Source organism: Peromyscus leucopus, chromosome 19, assembly GCF_004664715.2.
Source record: "Peromyscus leucopus breed LL Stock chromosome 19, UCI_PerLeu_2.1, whole genome shotgun sequence".
NCBI lineage: Eukaryota > Metazoa > Chordata > Mammalia > Rodentia > Cricetidae > Peromyscus > Peromyscus leucopus.
This window is the reverse complement of record NC_051079.1, coordinates 49,520,440-49,537,969: the sequence shown is the minus strand read 5'-3', so window position 1 is coordinate 49,537,969 and position 17,530 is coordinate 49,520,440. Positions and strand designations below refer to the sequence as shown.

The 17,530-nt window shown below is 46.6% G+C and overlaps 2 long non-coding RNA genes across 2 annotated transcripts; one reads left to right on the top strand and one right to left on the bottom strand.

Annotated features, from left to right (window-relative positions):
- Positions 1-8,189: 8,189 nt before the first annotated feature.
- Positions 8,190-10,511, bottom strand: LOC119086282. Its single transcript, XR_005089531.1, has 3 exons — positions 10,092-10,511; positions 9,382-9,580; positions 8,190-8,412 (listed from the first exon to the last, which is right to left on the bottom strand). It is a non-coding gene; the product is annotated as an uncharacterized LOC119086282 (long non-coding RNA).
- A 159-nt stretch (positions 10,512-10,670) lies between these two features.
- LOC119086281 lies at positions 10,671-15,917 on the top strand. Its single transcript, XR_005089530.1, has 3 exons — positions 10,671-11,124; positions 12,497-14,900; positions 15,669-15,917. It is a non-coding gene; the product is annotated as an uncharacterized LOC119086281 (long non-coding RNA).
- The last annotated feature ends 1,613 nt before the right edge of the window (positions 15,918-17,530 follow it).

The following is a 17,530-nucleotide window of genomic DNA, read 5'->3' as shown; positions in this document are numbered from 1 at the left end:
CTGCACCTGTTTCTCCAAAACCTCTTGACTCTGGAGTGTCCTTGTCTTTCCCACTGGAAACCACAGGTAACTATGTGTCAGAACTGCCGAGTGGCTTAATATGGAAGGATACCAGAATGGCATGCACTGACTGCCTAGCCCTTCCTTCCCTGGGCCTTTGGGTCTCCAGATGCAAACCGGTATCTTTCCTGATTTCACTTGAGCCCCAAATCAGTCCCGCCCACTCTCAGCATAATCCAGTGTGTCCTACAGTTGCTATTCTGTGCTGTCGCCCGGGAAACCTTGACTCACAGAGACAGAGTTATGGGCATATGTTTTGTCCCACATGTCCCTGCCACCCACCTTCCAGCCCGGCTTGTTTAATAACTGTGTATATTTATATCATCACCGTCTCTTACAGTAATGCCCTTTGTACTGCAGCAGGGTTTGGTGTATTCAGAGGGAGGAAGATGTTCTGTGTAAAAGCTGTTCAGGAATCTCAGCATTCCAGGGGAAATCGAAGACCTTGGTCATAGACAGCAAAGCTGGAAGACGTAGCTGGTGAATACTTCATACCCTGAACATAGGTTCAGCCTCTCGTCCCTCCAGACCCTGTCCCATGTGTCCTCTCCCCCGATTCTCTGCACGTCTGTGTAAATCAAGCTTTCTCACGCCTGGCATTCCCATGCATTATAGGATGTTTAGCAGCAGACCTGTTCCCAGTTAATTCCAGTAGCACCCTTCAAGTTTATAAATCATAGCCCAAGATAACCTCGGCCGTGACCTGTTACCCCTAAGGGTAAAGTAATCCTTAGCAGAAAGCCTAGTGTAGACTTTGAAAGTCTAAATCAGTAGCTGCGTTTTGCTATTTACTACAAATGCTGGGTTGCTGACACACCTAAGAGAGGAGTTTTTTTCCCCAGTTCACTCAGTTATGACAACCCTATCGGCCCCTCCTCTTTCTTCTTCATCCCATTGCCTTCTACACTTGGGTCCCAGCTGCCCCAGAGGTTGCCACAAGAAGTTAAGGTTTTAGGTTCATGCACGAGTTATTTGGGAGGGTTTATCAGTAGAGGTGAGGCCCGCAGGCCCTCACTGCCTGTTTGCAGAGAGATTATAATACTGTTAAGAGGCACAGAGGGAAATCACAAAAGTAAACACATTTCTTCTCGCAGCCCCATTCTATTTTTGCCTGTGTGTTGGAGCCAGAGCATGGCCCAGGTTGCACGGAGTGGATCGTCCTCCTTGGCAACCCCCGGCGGGCTGGAGAGGAGGATCAGCCTGCGAGGTTGGCTGCCATGTCTTTCGCTCATAAAGCTGACTCTACTTCTACCTTCCCTACTGTCCAAGGTCCCCAACACCAGCCCCCCTGCTTCTCCAAAGCTCAGTGACTGGGGCTTCTGGTGAGCATCGATCTCTCACAAGGAGGCTAAGCCGGTCCTATGCAAAGTGCAATGTATATTGTTCTGTGCTTTCCCATTTTGGTCAAGGTTTTCATGCCAGTCTCCTCCCCCTCCTCCTCCTCCCCCATCCCCCTCCCTCTTCCTCCTCCTCCTTGGGCCTCATGGCCGGAGGTACAGCAGTTTCTCATATATTCTACACATACCCCATACTCCTGAGGTCTTGGATTTGGAAGAGCTCATAATCTGAACAGCCTGAAAGCCTAACAGAGGGGATGAACTGCTCAAGGTAAGTGACCAAAGATGCTAGAGCAGGGCTAAGCCAGGAGCCCAACTGCCTGCCAGGGACTGCTGTGTTCTGCTGAAACCATCACCACTGAGCTCTGCCCTCGTCTGAGTGGTGGAGCCTTTCCTTGGGCCTGTACCATGCTTTGGTTGTCAGGGCAAATGTTTTTGTATCTTTAATACAAAAATCGGGCACTAAATAAATCCTCTGCAAAAGGAACAAGAACTTCCTTTATTAAAACGAATCTACTAGGTTATTCCTTGCATTAGGGAAGCAGGAAGATCCCCTAACTCTTTATGACCAGCAAGTAATTTCAAGCAGCTTCGGTTAGAATTCCTCACAGTTTTAACATATAATGCATAATTGTAATGTATAATTAATATATATTAAAAACCTACCTGTCATTATTTGTTAATTAAGTAGACAAGAACTATTATTAATAAATAAGTCAAGATTATGCCTACATTCTCTCAGCTAAAGGTACTTCTAATGCACTTTGTTAAAATTTCACCTATGAAGGTCAATGTCAATTCTCAGCTAAAAGAGACTTTTGCAATATTTGAGTCCCTTTAGGAATGCTTTAAGCTTAAGAACTTTGATCAGTTTTAGGGGGTTTGGAAAATAAGAACACCATGGGCCTATTGCAACCCCCCTTGTTTTTCACCTTTTATGTAGTTTTTTTTTCCCCCCTCATCTCTCCAGTCTCCTGTTTGTTGACATGCTAGTTACATAAGGTTTGTGTTGGATTCGTCACCATAAAGTTTTCTTTGCCTGGACAGCAAGTTCTCAGTGTCTGTCAAGTGAGAACCTTATCCTGAGATGCAAGCTGACAGGTGTGAACCGTGGCAGGCCAGGGTGGGCCTGCCTGCAAGATAATTACTGAGGCAAGGAATCTAGGAGGGGAAAGGAGCCTGGAAATAGGAGCTGTCCTTACATGCTGCTGAGAACGTTTGTGATGGTCGATTGGCTGCCAGCTCCATCTGTGCCGGAAAGAGTCCTGGAGTATCCGTAGCACACCTGCTCTGTGCAGCATGAGAGAGGTAGAGGCTGTGGTCTCCTCCTCCTGGGCCCTGACATAATACTAAACGGCCATGTGCCATGAAATCGAACTGAAGCCTAGGGTTATGTGAGGCCACTGTTGAGCACTGGGTCATCTTTGCCATCTTCAGATGCAGTTGGAATAGTTGTCAACTAGCAAATAAAGCAACTGATGTTCAAAACGCCACGCAGCCAGCTAGCTGCCGAGTAAATATCAGAACCTAGGTCTGTGTGATCCGAGGACGCAAGGAGCCTAGCACCCATGCAAAGCAGGAAGCGGCAGGGGGCGGGGAGACGCTTGTGATGTGTGCCAAAACAAGCGTCAGAACTGGAAATGCAATACCTTGTTGAAAGAAGAGGGAGGTTGTCGTGGGTGGGGGCAAGGAGGAATGTCCCTTCAAAACATGCGACTGTTGGATGGCTGGGGTCTGGGGCAGGAAACCAGTCACTAAAGTGCCTCGTTGACTCCTCTGGGTCTTGGCTTCATCTTTTCTTAGAGGATGAAGCCACATAGAAAAAAAGGATATGAAACTTGAAAGGGAACACAACAGGGTAAAACCAAAGCCCAGGCTGCCACAGGTCCTGGCAAAGTCACCCTCAGTTCCAAAGTCAGGAAGGTCTTGTAAGTTGAATGGGTAGCTGAGCCTTGGGGACATTGGTCTGGGCTGTTCTAGACGGGTGCTGTTCTAAGGCAATGGGCAATTAATTTCTGACTACCAAGAACAAGGAGGACGCGTGTACTTCAAGTGACGCTTTTCATTAATCGTATAACTTCCATTCTTCCCTTCAGCTGTACAGTCAGCACAGGGGCAGTTCTGTGCTAAGCCTTCCTTATTGGCAGACAATACAAATATAATTTGATCGAGAAATGTTTAAAATACTTTGGAGAGCAAATTTCCCAAGCACTTTCAAGAGCTTGAAATGCTGGTGTCTTTCAGGGCACTCATGACTCCCACCTTTAATTCTAGAACTCGGGAGTCAGAGACCAGCGTATTTTCTGTAAATTTCAAGGCCAGCCTGGTCTTCAGAGCAAGTTCTGAGATAGCCAGAGCTACCCAGTGAAACCTTGTGCTCGAGAAACAAAACGAAAGAAATACTGGTGTCTTGTGAATGATAACAGGTGGGGTGAAATGAAACAATTTTAACTTCAATTCCTACAACTGGGATGAGGAGGGTGGGGTGTAGAGGGTCAGCTCAACTTCTCACTTTCTTTCTCTTCCTCCTTCCCTGTCTCTTTATAGTTGAATAATGCAGTTTCTGGGGGAAGGGGGAACCTCAGTTTGCTTATCTATAAAATGAAGCCACTACAGATAGTATCCAAGCTATGCTAAGCCCTGAATTTGTACAGCTGTTCATTGTAGAGGCTAAATAGAGATTTCTAAATATCTCATGTTTCTTGTTAGAGTTGATGACATTTGTTATGGAAATAATAGCTGAGCATTCTGAGGACAGTCAGTCTGCCCAGGACACGCTGTGAGGTGCTATCAAGTGTTGAAAGACTGTGTGAGGATAAGCAGTGTCTATTGTTTCTGAAGACTGGAATACAAGCATGGCCTCATGGGTAGGCAGATTCCAGGGCAGGTAAAGGAAGACTTTCCTAAGCATCAAATAGGTTCCTTTCCGAGTAGTGAGCCTCCCATCTTTGGAAGCATTCAAGATGAAACACTGTTTAGGATGAAGCACAAAGTCTTCTACATCCAGCTGGCCTAGGTTCCTTCCACATCTGTGATCCCATTTCTTGAAAATAACAGACCTGATTTCCCTGTGTTCATCACTCCAGCTAGTCTTCTCCCCCATCCCTCTGAATTTCAGAGGTTTCACCACATTCATAACTAGGAAACCTCCCGGGGAAATCAGGGTCTCAACAGTCCTAGGCCATGGGGAGCATCCAGAAATAGAGCAATAAGGTTAAGCAGTTTTCCACATTATTAGACCTTTTCATCAGCTGCTCTTCCCATGCCTTTTGCAAATGACCTACTAACTCCCACAGAGAGCGTAATGAGAGCTACAAAGGTCTCTCTGCAAAGGCTATTATATACTTCTCCACCCTCAGAATCACCACACTTCCTGTGGTCTGTCAGTCACCCTCACAGAGCAGGAAGAAAGCAAGGCAGGTCCCTGGCCAGCACAGAATACTCCAAATGGTCTAGCCCCTAACCTAGAGACCGAAGGCCTGTGGTAGCCCAGCCACTAATGGTCAGGGTTGGGAACCTCTGGCAGGCCACTTCCTTCTCTCTACACATTTCATCTTGTCTTCGGAGAGGTGCTCTGGGTGTCATGAGCACCTACCTACCTTTCCTCCATCCTCCAGTTTCTATAGGAGTTCAGGATGTCTTCGGTGTTGAACATCTGGTCGCTTTGCCTTTATTTTTAAAGCACATTTCCTCTCATTAAATGGGTAGTAGATGCTTAATATAGAATACTTTAAAGCAAATGACAGCACCAAGAAAGCTAATTCACACATCATGCTATATCATCTAGAGACAACCATTGTTGAATTTCATGTGTATGCTTTCAATCTTATTTTGAAGCATGTTTATGCAAGTGCGTATACATGTATTTTAAACCACTGTAGAATTAGATCATTCATAGTGGCTTGCGTTCACTGCTATCACTTTCACAAATAATCTCCCAAATGTTTCTATATGTGATGTGACCCAGATATTATCATTTTTTGGTGACCCGTTGGCTTGGTGATACAGAGTCCTCCCAAGCTGTCACACATTGGGGTACAAAAGAACTGCCACTCTTTAAAAGTTGAACTCAGAATATCTGGCCTGAATATCCAAGAATCTGCACTTCAGAAAGTTCTCTGGAGGTTTCTAATACGAACAGCTGTGAATCCTTTTTTTTAAAAAAAAAAGAACAATCAGGTCTACTATTTTCAAAGGCATACGAACACAGAATTTTTGAAAAATCAGACGACATTTTGAAGAATATGTTTTTCAGAGACATACACATTGTAAATGAAGCAGAATGCTCCCTGCTCCCATCCTTGCCAAAGGAAGAAACAGCTGTTTCTATACTAAACCTTGGTGAAAGCATGATCTTGGCCCGTTCTTAGCACATAGGACACTAACCGCTGGACTCTCGGGCCTGAGTTCTTTCTGCATTGTTCCATGCCTCCAACCCCACCTGCCGGCATTGGTTCAGATTAGTCTGTTCAAGCCACGGAGTGACCAACAGCTACGTGTGGGAAGCATGTCAGGAGGCTTCTGCTCCAACAGCACCTCTTGTGAGCTTCGCAGGGTGACGGTCAATAGCGACAGGTACCGCCTCGGGCCAAGCACCGCCTCAAGGGTTGTCAGGCCTTCGTGTGGTATCCAGAAGCAGCTTTGAAACCTAGAACTATCGAGTCTGTTGTCATGTTATGAGTAAGGAAAGTGGCTTGAAGAGGCTAAGTCGCCCAAGGTCACATGATCCACTAGAATGAAACCAGAGCCCCATAGGATATTCTCCTCCCTGGAGAAAAGCAGTGAAGAGAGGAGGAAGGAGGGGGGAGACTACACGAGGTGTGTAGTGGAAGGATATAACTGTCCTTCTCCAGGAGCGTGTCTCTGAAGGGTCTCATTCCTTTGTGGTCCTGGGAGCAGCAGGGAGAACCCACACCATCCAGGCAGCTTGTCACTATGCATCAACTTCACGGAACCCCAGCACCAACCACTTCCATTTAGTCCAAGCATAGGTGGAGTGAGTTTCTCTTGCTGGGTAGGGGGGGCAGCCAGAGGCATCTGGGGACGCACAGCTGTTTGCTCCGAGTTAAGTCTCCATTTTCGGTGAGGCCTTGACGCCTCAAAACCATATGCTTTCCCCGTTTCTCGGCCTTGCTCAGTATGAGCATTAGAAACCCAGGATGGACCCCGATTTACTCCTCACTTGGAGCTCACTAGACCTGCCACCCAGGTGTATGGTGACTGGGATGACCCAGCAAGACAGGGCAGCAGCCCAAGAGGGGAAGGTCTTTGCTGGCTTGTTCTATTTAGTTTTCAGACACTCTGAGGGGAAGCTGGACTTTCTAAATGTGTTCATATCCAGGAAGAGAAAACAACTTTTAAAATCACAACATCAACACCCATGACACAGCAGAACTGGAATCCTCCAGACGGCTGCCTGCCGTTCAGCCTCACCACATGGCTTTTGAAAACTAGGGCCTGTGCCGAAAAGCCACAAGTGCCTTTGTCTGGGGATTTTCTTTGTCATCCAGTTCTTTTGCTGGTCTACTGGCTAGCTTTTCTCTTTATAATAAAAAAAAAAAGTCCATCTGTTGTTGAGGCTTGGGATTTGTTCTCTTGAGGTTTTTGGGGTTTTTTTTTTATGTTTTGGAAGGTGGGGGCTGGTTGTGGTTTTTTCGAGAAACTCACAGTTCTTCTGATACGTGTTCTAATCTGTCAATTCTGTTCACAGACACTTGGTTTCGGTTTCTTGTTTCATTGCTCATAATGTCACTCGGGAAACCCCTCCTCATCTGGTGTCTTTAGGCTGAAAGGGTGGAAGGTCTCCCTCCAGGGTGAGGTTGTCAGGCTTAGCCATCTCTTCCTACAGATTTGCCGGAGGAGTAGCATCGGTTTAAGTGTCTTGAAAGCATTTTATTTGATGCTTACAGACCTTACAGAACCTACAAAAAATGATTGGGGGCCCTCCTGAGAAGACACACACCCCAAGTCCCATCTCTGAAATTTAGTTAGCTAGTACTAATGAAGTTGGAGGCCAGAAAACTGCATTTGGCCTCAAGTTCTCAGAGGACTTTAGAACAGATGCTCCCAGGGCCACAGTCAGGTGCTCTGAACACCGTACTGTCGTCTTCTTCCCTTCCCGCTCCAGAGCATGAAATACAGGCATGGATGTAAAGACCTGCACTTCCTATCCTTCATAGCAGTGTGTGTTCACACACATAAACGCTCTGTTCGATACACAGATTCATGCTTTTTCTCTGTTCTCTAATAATACAGTGTAAGTGGAAACGATTTAACAATGACAAAGCGTGACCTGAAAGAGGAAGAGGATCATAATAAAATGTCTCCAGCATCAGAGGCATTTCATACAATTGGGATTAATCACAATGAGACATTAAATACCCACCACTGTCGCCAGCTCCCCAACCCTCTGCATGGGACTGCGGAGGTAGTCGCTCATTCTGGTTCCTTGCCCATAGCTCCTTCCTTCCCAACGGTCTTCCTTGGGCTAAGTCAAACCACATTACAGTCTATATGAATCAGTTCTCTTGATGTACATAAATGCTCCTACTTAGAAATCTGAAAGGAGACCCACCCAGATTCAGAGAATAGCATGACTCACACGCATGTGCCCACAGTTGCACACGCCCAAATAAGCACACAGACTCTTACATTGATGTTGCTGTATTTTTTTTTTTTTTTTTTTTTTTTTTTTTTTTTTTCTTTGTTTTTTTTTCACTGGTAGCCAGCTGCCTCGTCACAGAGATCGCTGCTCGCTCAATGTGGATTAGGCGTGCCCACACCCCGTTGATGTTGCTGTATTTTAAACATGGTTTGTCTCCTCTGAGAGTCATACGCTAATTTGGTTTTCATTTTGGTGGTGTTGTGAGGTGGGGCCTCTAAGGGTGGCTACATCATTAGGAAGAATCTTACCCTTCTCCAGGGAGTGGGTCCTTTTTCACAAGAGCACCTTGTTATAAAGTGAAGCTGTCTCTTCTGTTTTGTCTCTCCTGTTCACACCTGTCTGCGCATTGAGCTGGAAGACAATAGACACAACTAACCAATCTGGAACCTTCTAGCCCCCAGAACCATAAGCTAAAATAAACCTTTTTTCTTTATAAATTAACGTGTCTCATGTGTTCTGTTATAGCATCAGAAAAATAAAGTAAGACAGACATCTATACAGGCATATGAGCAAAGATATTCATGCATGTATTTTTGCACATATATATATACATATTCATTCTTTTCTAAGTACTTCCATATTAATATTCATACATAAGTAGGACATGAACAGTCTTAAACAACCTCCCCTACACACACACACACACACACACACACACACACACACACACACACACTAAATAGAATATGTGGGAATATGTAAAGTTGCAATTGTGATAGGTACTATGAAGGTAATATGGAGTTTTTAGAGAATTTCACTAATCCAGAATAGTCTGTAAAGGTACCCTCAAAGAAATGAAGGTTCAATAGACATATAAATGATACATAGATAATTCCTAGAAGAGGGAAGAGAGGGGAAGCATGCTACCTGGAGAGAAAAGCACATGCCAGTGTCTTGTGCTAGAAGGAAGTCTCTTGCATCAGAAAAATCAAGTATATGTAAGTCATTGCAACTGGCATTGCAACAAGGAAGAAGCTGTGGATTGTCCCTGCAATTGTAGCCAAGGGAGCCCCACCATGAAGAGTCTTGGGTTGCATTGGGATCTTAGTCTTTATCCCAAGAGCACGTCTACACCGATGATGCATTGACCACAGAGGTCAGGTCTATATTTTGAGAACTATCGCTAAAGATATATTTAAAGGGATTTTCACGCACATCACTGCACACAGAAGGTGTGCGTACACGTGTGCTTTCTTTAAAATGAATATTTGCACATGTGTTTGTGAAACTGCCTCTCAGTTTACAAACATACATCATACATAAGAACGGAGAAAGAAAGGGCACTGGAGGGCACTGAGGGGTGAGGAGTGCTCTCTTTACCGGGCCTCAACCAGTCCTTGGGGCAAGCACTGGGAGAGCCGTGGATGTGAAAGGAGCATTCTGCCTTTGTTGCTTGCCCCGGGTTTGGCTGACTGGCACCGTGCATGTGCCTCTAGCGCTGTTCCTCCTCCTCTTGGCGCAGAGCGTCCAGTGACAAGGTGGGGTTTCTTCCAGAACATGATCATTGACTATTCTTGGCCTGGGCAAGGAGAGGAGGATGGGCAGGTCAGGTTGCATAAAGATTGCCTTGTGCCTCCTCAGAGTTGTAAGCAGCGGCGGCCCTGGCAGCCACAGGCTGGTGTGCTCTCAGCACACAGCGGGCAACCCTAAGTCATAAACACAGGGCGCCACAGGGGAATCAGAGGACTCAGAAGACCTGCTGGCACTGCCACAGGAATCGCCATGGAGCTCTGTGACATGTGACGTCAGGGATGGCTGCGTCCTCCATTGCCTTACCACAGTAGCTCATATAGATGCACAAGCTTACACACTGGGAACTTGCCTCTGATGGCGGCAGCGTCGCCCAGTGGAGGAAGCAGTGGGGGAATTTGTCAGCCGTGACGGCCGCATTATATCCCCTTCAGTGCGTTGGGACTATGTTTGTGTACATTTGGGCTCCTGTTGAACAACAAGGCCGAGGAGGGCCATGGGTAGAGCTAGTGGCAGGCTCCAGGGAGATCTCTGAAACATTCCGTAGGAATTAAACTTACCTAGAGCCTATGTCTTCATAAAGATGTCCTGGGGGATTTGAGGATCACACAAGGACTACCCACCCACTGATATTTTGTTTTCCAATTAAGAGGAATTCCAGAATAGTTTCCTTTTGCTTCAGGCTGGGTAGGAAGCATGTTTCTTTCTCCTCCGTCGGGCACTCTTCTTTGTAATCCTGGTGGCCTTCTGCCAGCCCCATCAAGCTGCTGAAGATGGCAGTGTTCAAGGGGACACTGGGTAGTGTTGACCCTCCAGGCTGACCCAGCACTCCACAGTTTACAAAGGACTTTCAAATTGGCCATGGTGTCTAACCCTCACCATAACCCTAAGGTCAGTGTGGGCACTCCATTTCACAGATAGGAAGACTGAGGTTAAAAGACGAGCCTAAGCACAGGGCAGAGCTGATTTTCAATTCCAATCTTCATGCTTATCTTTCAAAAACACCAGTTCTGTGGTGTTCCCCGACTCTGTCACTCTCCTAAGACCCAGGACTCCTCCCTGGGGTCCCCTGCTTTCTGCTGCATGCATCTTAGTCAGGGTTAACAGCCCCCGGCATGGAAGCCACAGGTGCCAAGCTAATGATAAGCAAGTGCCTGCTCCAGGGACTGTCCCCAGAATGCTGTCACCGTTGATTAGCTCTAGCAAACAAGACTAAGAGCAACACCCCAAATCCTCTGTGTTTGTTGCTCAGTGGCCAGGCATTTGCTCCCCCCCTGTGAAGTGATGGGACCCCAGGACCCCACTCCCCATGCCTGCCCAGCCAGCAACTCCGACTCCGAGTTCAGGACATTTCTGTGGGAAGACCCAGCCGATTTACCCCAATCCCACATCCACTGGAGATGATCCAATCTGTTTTAAGGGCCAAGTTCCACACCTCAATAAAAAAAAAAAAAAAAAAACTGCAGGCTCCGGGAAGTAGTTCAACTTCTTAAAAAAACAGCTTGTGTGTGGTTGAAATGTTTTATTTTAATCATAGCAATTAGATGTTCTTGTTTTGCACAACAGTCTCCAACAGAATCGCCTTCAGCACAGGTGAGTGGTATGTAGGTACAGTAATAGGTTTGGAAAAGTCTGGGGTGGATGACACATCCCCAAGTTGAGGAGATGTGTTGGCAATCTCTTGTCTGAGTAGTAACCAGTATGGTTTATTCAGCTTTCCGAGGGAGATTGTGAGCAATTCATTAATTCGTTTTGAACGATTTTCTATGCCCAAGCCGTTGCTAACGGCCAGGATACAGCAGTGGCATGAAGACACATGGCTTGTCTTGCCGTTGTTAGTTTCGATCTAAATGGGAAGACAGACGATGAGAAGAGACTAGAAATAAAACCATTTAGGGCTACTTAGCAACAGCATATAGCCAACTTGGGCTCTAAAATTAACGTTCAGCAAAGCATGCACATGCTTGTGAGCAGGGGTGAAGGGCGGGAAATGGCCTTCTGGATTTTGCTACTAGGTTCCAAAAGATATCTGGTGTCTGTCAACCTCAGACTGGACTCTAATAATCCATAAAAATTTAATTACCTCTCCTTTAAAAATATCTCATGGAAAAGCAGGGTTGAAAAGCCTTCCTTAGTCATAGTCTATCCTACTCTGCAGGGGGCAGGAGGGTCAGTTTTTTTTTCAAGTGGAGGGATGTCAGATTTGACAAATTAAAATAGAAACCACCTAAGTGAAATCTGAAGTTCAGGTGAACAGCAGATCCTTTTCTTTGTAAATTTGCCCTGAATGTTACATGATACATACTTGTTTCCAGAATATCTTCTGCTTATATGACATTCGAAGATAACTGATCACCAGGCAGAGGTGGTGCACGCCTTTAATGCCAGCACTCAGGAGGCAGAGGTTGGTGGATCTCTGAGTTCAAGGCCAGCCTGGAACTACAGAGTGAGTTCCAGGACAGCCAGAGTTATACAGAGAAACCCTGTCTCAAAAGAGAAAAAGAGATAGAGAGAGAAAAAAGAGAAGAGAAGAGGAGAAAAGAAAAGAAAGAAAAGAGTAACTGACCGTGCAACACTGGTATCTCATAGCCCTGGAGAGAAAAATTGAGATGGCAAAAAAAAAAAAAAAAATCTCTGAATAAGTAAATAAGTAGCAGGGGTCACCCAGCTTTCAGCACAGGAACAGGACAGCAAGTATCTAGATGTGCAAAAGAAGGAGTTTCTAAACGCCGTTTCTCCTGGTACTTACGGAAACCAGCAAAGAGTAAACTGGGGGAAATCAAGGCTCCGAGGTCAAAGGTTTAGAGAACAGCCTGTGCTGTGCTTCCCTTTTGGAATCCAAGCTCTGGGCGTGTCATAAAAGCTCCGAGACCCTTACAGGAAGTGTACCTTGCTGGCCTGGTTTAACCTGGCTTGCCCCACAGATGCTATTTATGGAGTCCGTTTTATCTGTTTGTTTTATAAGGACACCTAGTAACATCGTGCAAACCGGCTGCTCGGCTCCGCACACTTTGGAGAACGCCAGTATAAAAACTGAAAGTTGTCTTCCTATATCCAGTGGGCTGCTGGGTAAGAAGGAAATGGAACTCGGTTGCTATAAACCAAAGGGCAGATACTCGAGGGATGCAGACATCCGGGAAGCAGGTGCTTGGTTCAACGTCGAGTCTAGACCTTTCTAACAATTGGAACAGTATCGTAGGTAATGAGCAAGTTTCTGGGGACTTATTAAATCAGAAATGGAATGCTGTCGGGGACACTAGAGGATATCCTTGCTCTGTGTAGGCAGCTCTCTGACTGCCTGTGGCACGCACATTCACACGCAATGGAGAGGCGCCTCCGCCAACAGCTTCCTTTACAAAGAATCTCCACGTTCTACATCTTTTCTGAGGCCTATATCCATCCCTTCTATGCTTACCCTTCATACATTCCTAACATCTGTAAGCCAAGCACTTTTCTTCTTCCGGGATGTCAGTCCTTTAACAGGAATGACCCAGGCTCTCATCTAGGTCTTTTTATAGTCTAGTCATTCTAGATCTTTCCCTGACCTTTGGGGGGGGGGCTTACCAACTTCGAATGTTACCCCAAAGCTTGTGACCCCCCTTGGCAGAGAAGAAAGGGTGCAGAAGAATCTAGATTGTGAGACTTGTAGTATTTGACAAAACCATATTGTCAGGTATTGGAGACCCGGGCCCTAACGTACTCCAACATGGTTCAAATCCCATGCCTCTCCTGGACTCTATGACCTGGAGACAGCTTCCAAACCCTGAATGAACTTTATTTCCCCTTGTAAAAAATAAGACTGGAATGGCAATCCTTACATCTCCCTGTTTGGAACAAATGAAGAGTGACGAAAGGGACACAAGGGACCCCCCAGCCTTCCTGCCCCCGAGTGGCAGACACTCAATAAAAGTCAGTGTCGTGGGTGATTGTGTTTGTCCCCATCCACACAGTAGCAAACTTCCAAGGAACTTCAGACTTCTTCAGAAAGCCACTAATCCATATGCCAAGAGGTCAGGCCCCAGTGGGAGGGGTGAGCAGGGGATGGCCTGGCTCTCTAGTACCTTCCTTCCTTCGAGAGAACACACTAGGGCAGAGAAACTAGAAGAAAAATACATTAAAGGACAACAGCCCTTCCTCCTTCAGGGTGGAAAGTGTCTGTCCGGGCTTGGGGACAAGTTGACCTGACCCTTGACTCAGGTAAGCCTGTAGCCTCAACCCCAGTCCCTAACCCTCCTTGGCTGTAAAAGAAAAAGTTGCTGGTGGTTACCTTGAGCGGTGCCTTTGGAGCCGCAAAGGCGGATCGTCCAGGAATGCTACCTATTCACACCACTTAGCAAAGGAAAGCCTTACATACCAAAACACTTCACGTGTGTGCCGGCATGGGCACCGGCGTACACACCAGCGTGTGCAGCAGCGTGTGCACAGGTGCTCCGAGATCACATTGACTGGCGTCTGCTCTTAGGCCTTGCTCCTCTAGTAAAGACTTCAACCCCAGAATTGTCCGGGAGGAGACATGCTGATGATTGACTCAGAAGGGGGACAAAACGGTGCCTCCCAGTCCTGGGTCCACTGGCCATGGCTTGTTTGCTGATGCTGGGTGTGACTCCCACTCCTAGCCCCCGCTTCACCCTCCCCAATCTTTCACTTGAGGATCTCTGAGCTCTGTGTCTCTGGGGAAAGTGTCTCTGATCTATTTTTGCCCGGGTTTGCGCGCTCTCCGCATGGATTATCATCTGGCTGGCTCCGGTTTCTATTAGTGCTTTTGTTTGATTCTGTTCTGTTTCGCTACATGAGCTCTACCGTCCATGGCAGCCAGCCCTTCTTGGGTGATGGGAGTGTTGGTAACGGTATCAGCATTTGTCACAGTTTCTGCAGAGGATGCTTGTCCCCTCACGCCCAGCCTACCCTACCCCTAATACTCCTCGCCACTTGGGCACAAGCAGACGCCTTCCGCCTCACTACATGACTCTGTAAGTGGAGTCTGGTTTTCACATTAGCCAAGAGGAGGCCCTGAAGTCAGAAATCCTTGGCCTGTGAGTCACTTTGTTTCTTTGTGCCTCATTTCCCCCAACTATAAATAGCCCGAGTCCCACACTTTCTCATCTCCCAGTATCCTAGGGACTGGGACAGGTGCTTTTGTACCAACTGGGAGCTCCTTCCCAGGAGCCATTTCTCGTCTGCCCAGGTGGGCTCTCTCTCAAAGATCATGGCCCTTGGGGGTCTCTAAACATCAGTGTTTCTCTGTCCCTACTTTCTTGGCATCTGCCTCTTTCATTGTACGTGTGTGAAGTTTCTGAAATGCAGAAGCCGGGCTCTGCAGAAGGCGCTCTCTCTGTCTCCTATTGTCTTCAGAGCGAAGTCCTCAGCAGGTAAGTCCACAAGGGAATCTCACACTGAGAACAAATCACATATGCAGACACCCACCAGCAGGGACATCCTGACTAGCTCAGACCCAGAAGGTGCGGGGCAATGTGATGGGAAATGAAAGAGGGGTGAATTTGAATTTGGCTTGGTGTCGGAGAAATGTCCATGCTTTCAGAAAAGGTAAACAGGTACACACAGATAGAGTTCTTATTTTTAAACACTAAAGGTCCCATAGAAATCATTGAGTTGTATAAAAATCTGCCCATTTTGAAACTGCCCATGCAGAAACTCATGTCACTGAGCTGGTTAACTTTGGGGGGGGGGGGGTTACTAATGGGTTCCTTGTTTGCATTCTACCTCCACCCCAGAAATGTCTCCCAATCTGTAATCAGAACCATCTTAGTCACTCCCAATGGGGATGCTTCCGGTGGCCCCACCACATACCCACAGATGCCAGGTCTTAGAGGCCTGGCACCGTTGGTGCCCACACTCTAGGCTACTCCCTGCACACTAGGCCCCAGCTGCTTTGGGCTGCTCTTGGCTCCCTGAAGGAAACCATGCAGGTCCCTTGGATGGCACATCTCTGCTCCCTGCTCTCTGAGCTTCTTGCTCAGCTCAAAGGCACCATACATGGAAGGTGGAAATGTGGTCTGTCTGTCCTCAATCACTGGGCGTGTGTGTGTGTGTGTGTGTGTGTGTGTGTGTGTGTGTGTGTGTGTGTGCCACTCACCGCATCGTGGAGCTTGACTCACTGCTCATAATTTGACCTCCAGTGTCTAGGACATGGTTGACTCATCCTTGATATGCTAAGAACTGTTTGCTGAATGACTGGGCCAGCAACTGCATACTGAAGGAAATCTGACAGGCCAAGGTCGTATAAAGAAGCAAAGAAAGAAATCAGACTTCTGAATATTCCTTTGGAATAGAGTTTCTGTTAGCACTGGGAATATTGCCTTTTTCTCCCAGATCACCTCTCTCTCTCTCTCTGTCTCTCTGTCTCTGTCTCTGTCTCTGTCTCTGTCTCTCTCTCTCTCTCTCTCTCTCTCCCCTCTGTAATATATATGATAGGTGTATAATATACGTGATAGGTGAATATACAGTATATATTCAATAAAATTGAGATTAACCTAAATTATGGTTTGTATGCTGCTTTTCCTCCTTACCATTATATTGTACTTTCACATGATATAAAACAAGCTTTTAAACTGATTCTTGTCCCCCTGATTGATCCACATCATTATCACACTTGCACTCCTCTCCATGAGTAGTCGAGTAAGAGCCATTCGGTTGTGTTCCAGGAAGTGTCAACAGAACCGTTTTCAACTTGCTCCTGCCTTCTGCGGCTTCTCTCAGGCTGTCTGACTTGGATGATGACCTTATTATTAAGTTAAAGATCTGTGGTTAGTGGTTGTGCTTCTAAAACTTCTAGTTTGAAAGATAAACCAAGACCAGTATGCATGAATGGCTGAAGCTCAGCATGGGAGAAGAGGGGCAGGTCCTGATCACCTTTGCACAGAAGTTTCCCTGTTGAAACCCACTGATTCTCGGGGACAGCAGATGAAGGGATTTCCAAAATACAGACATAAGAGCTTAGAGGGACGAAGGGACACACCAAGCCAACAAACACATTCTCTCCCTTGTTTAAGGAAAGTGAGGCCTGAATTCTGTCTTGCCCAAGATGTCCCATAGCAAACAATGATGGAGACTGCACTGGGGGGCTGGCACTGTTCTTCCCAGGCCAGGTGGAGCCACCCCCATGCAGGGAAACTGAGATCCTGCTGCAGAATGAGTTTTGGACTACAAATACGTGTGCTAGCCAGAGGTCTTCCGAGGAACAGAAGCAATTATACAATATGCATACACACGTGCAGCTAGGCGTGAGTGAATGTATGTATATGGGCCCCTGTATTTGAAAAGTTTACATGATTTTAGAAAAGGTACATGTACACAGAAATGAAGATTTTCTTACTGGAAGTCCCTTAGAAAACGTGTCTTTTGCCAGTTGCTTGGGATTCTATCTGCAGCCTGAAGAGCTAGCGTGCTCACTAGCCATTAGTCCTGAAACTGAGTGCCTGACGATGCACCCCCCAGTCCAAGGCTACCGGCCTGGAAGCTCCCTGGGGAGTTGAAAGTGGGGTTCATAGTCAAAGACTCATTCGGCTGGTGTCTGATGCGGGCGACGGCAGCTGCAAGGGACACACTTGTTCGGAAAGACGAGCTTGCAAGCACAAGGCAGTCTCCTCCCTTTCCCACTTTTATTCTTCATGGTGGCCGGCCTGCTGGTTAATATAACCCACATTCAAAGTGGGTCTTTCTCCCTCAGTTGGTATCCCACAAGAAATGGTCTTACCAACACACCAGGGGATGTGTTTTACTAATCTCTTTGTTATCGTTTAATCCGGTCAATTGGCAATCAAGATTAGCCACCATGGTATCCAAATTAAAAGACAGATTTGAACTATGTTTTAGAGAAATCCATTAAGGACACATTATAAGTGATTGTCCAATGAGTAAGCTCACCTAGTTGAGATATCGAGGTTGCAGCCTCTCAACTTTCTAACTTTATCAATAAAGATTTGCTAGTGAGCCTCTAATACATACATATGCACTGTGCCCAGTACCTTCCCAAGACTGC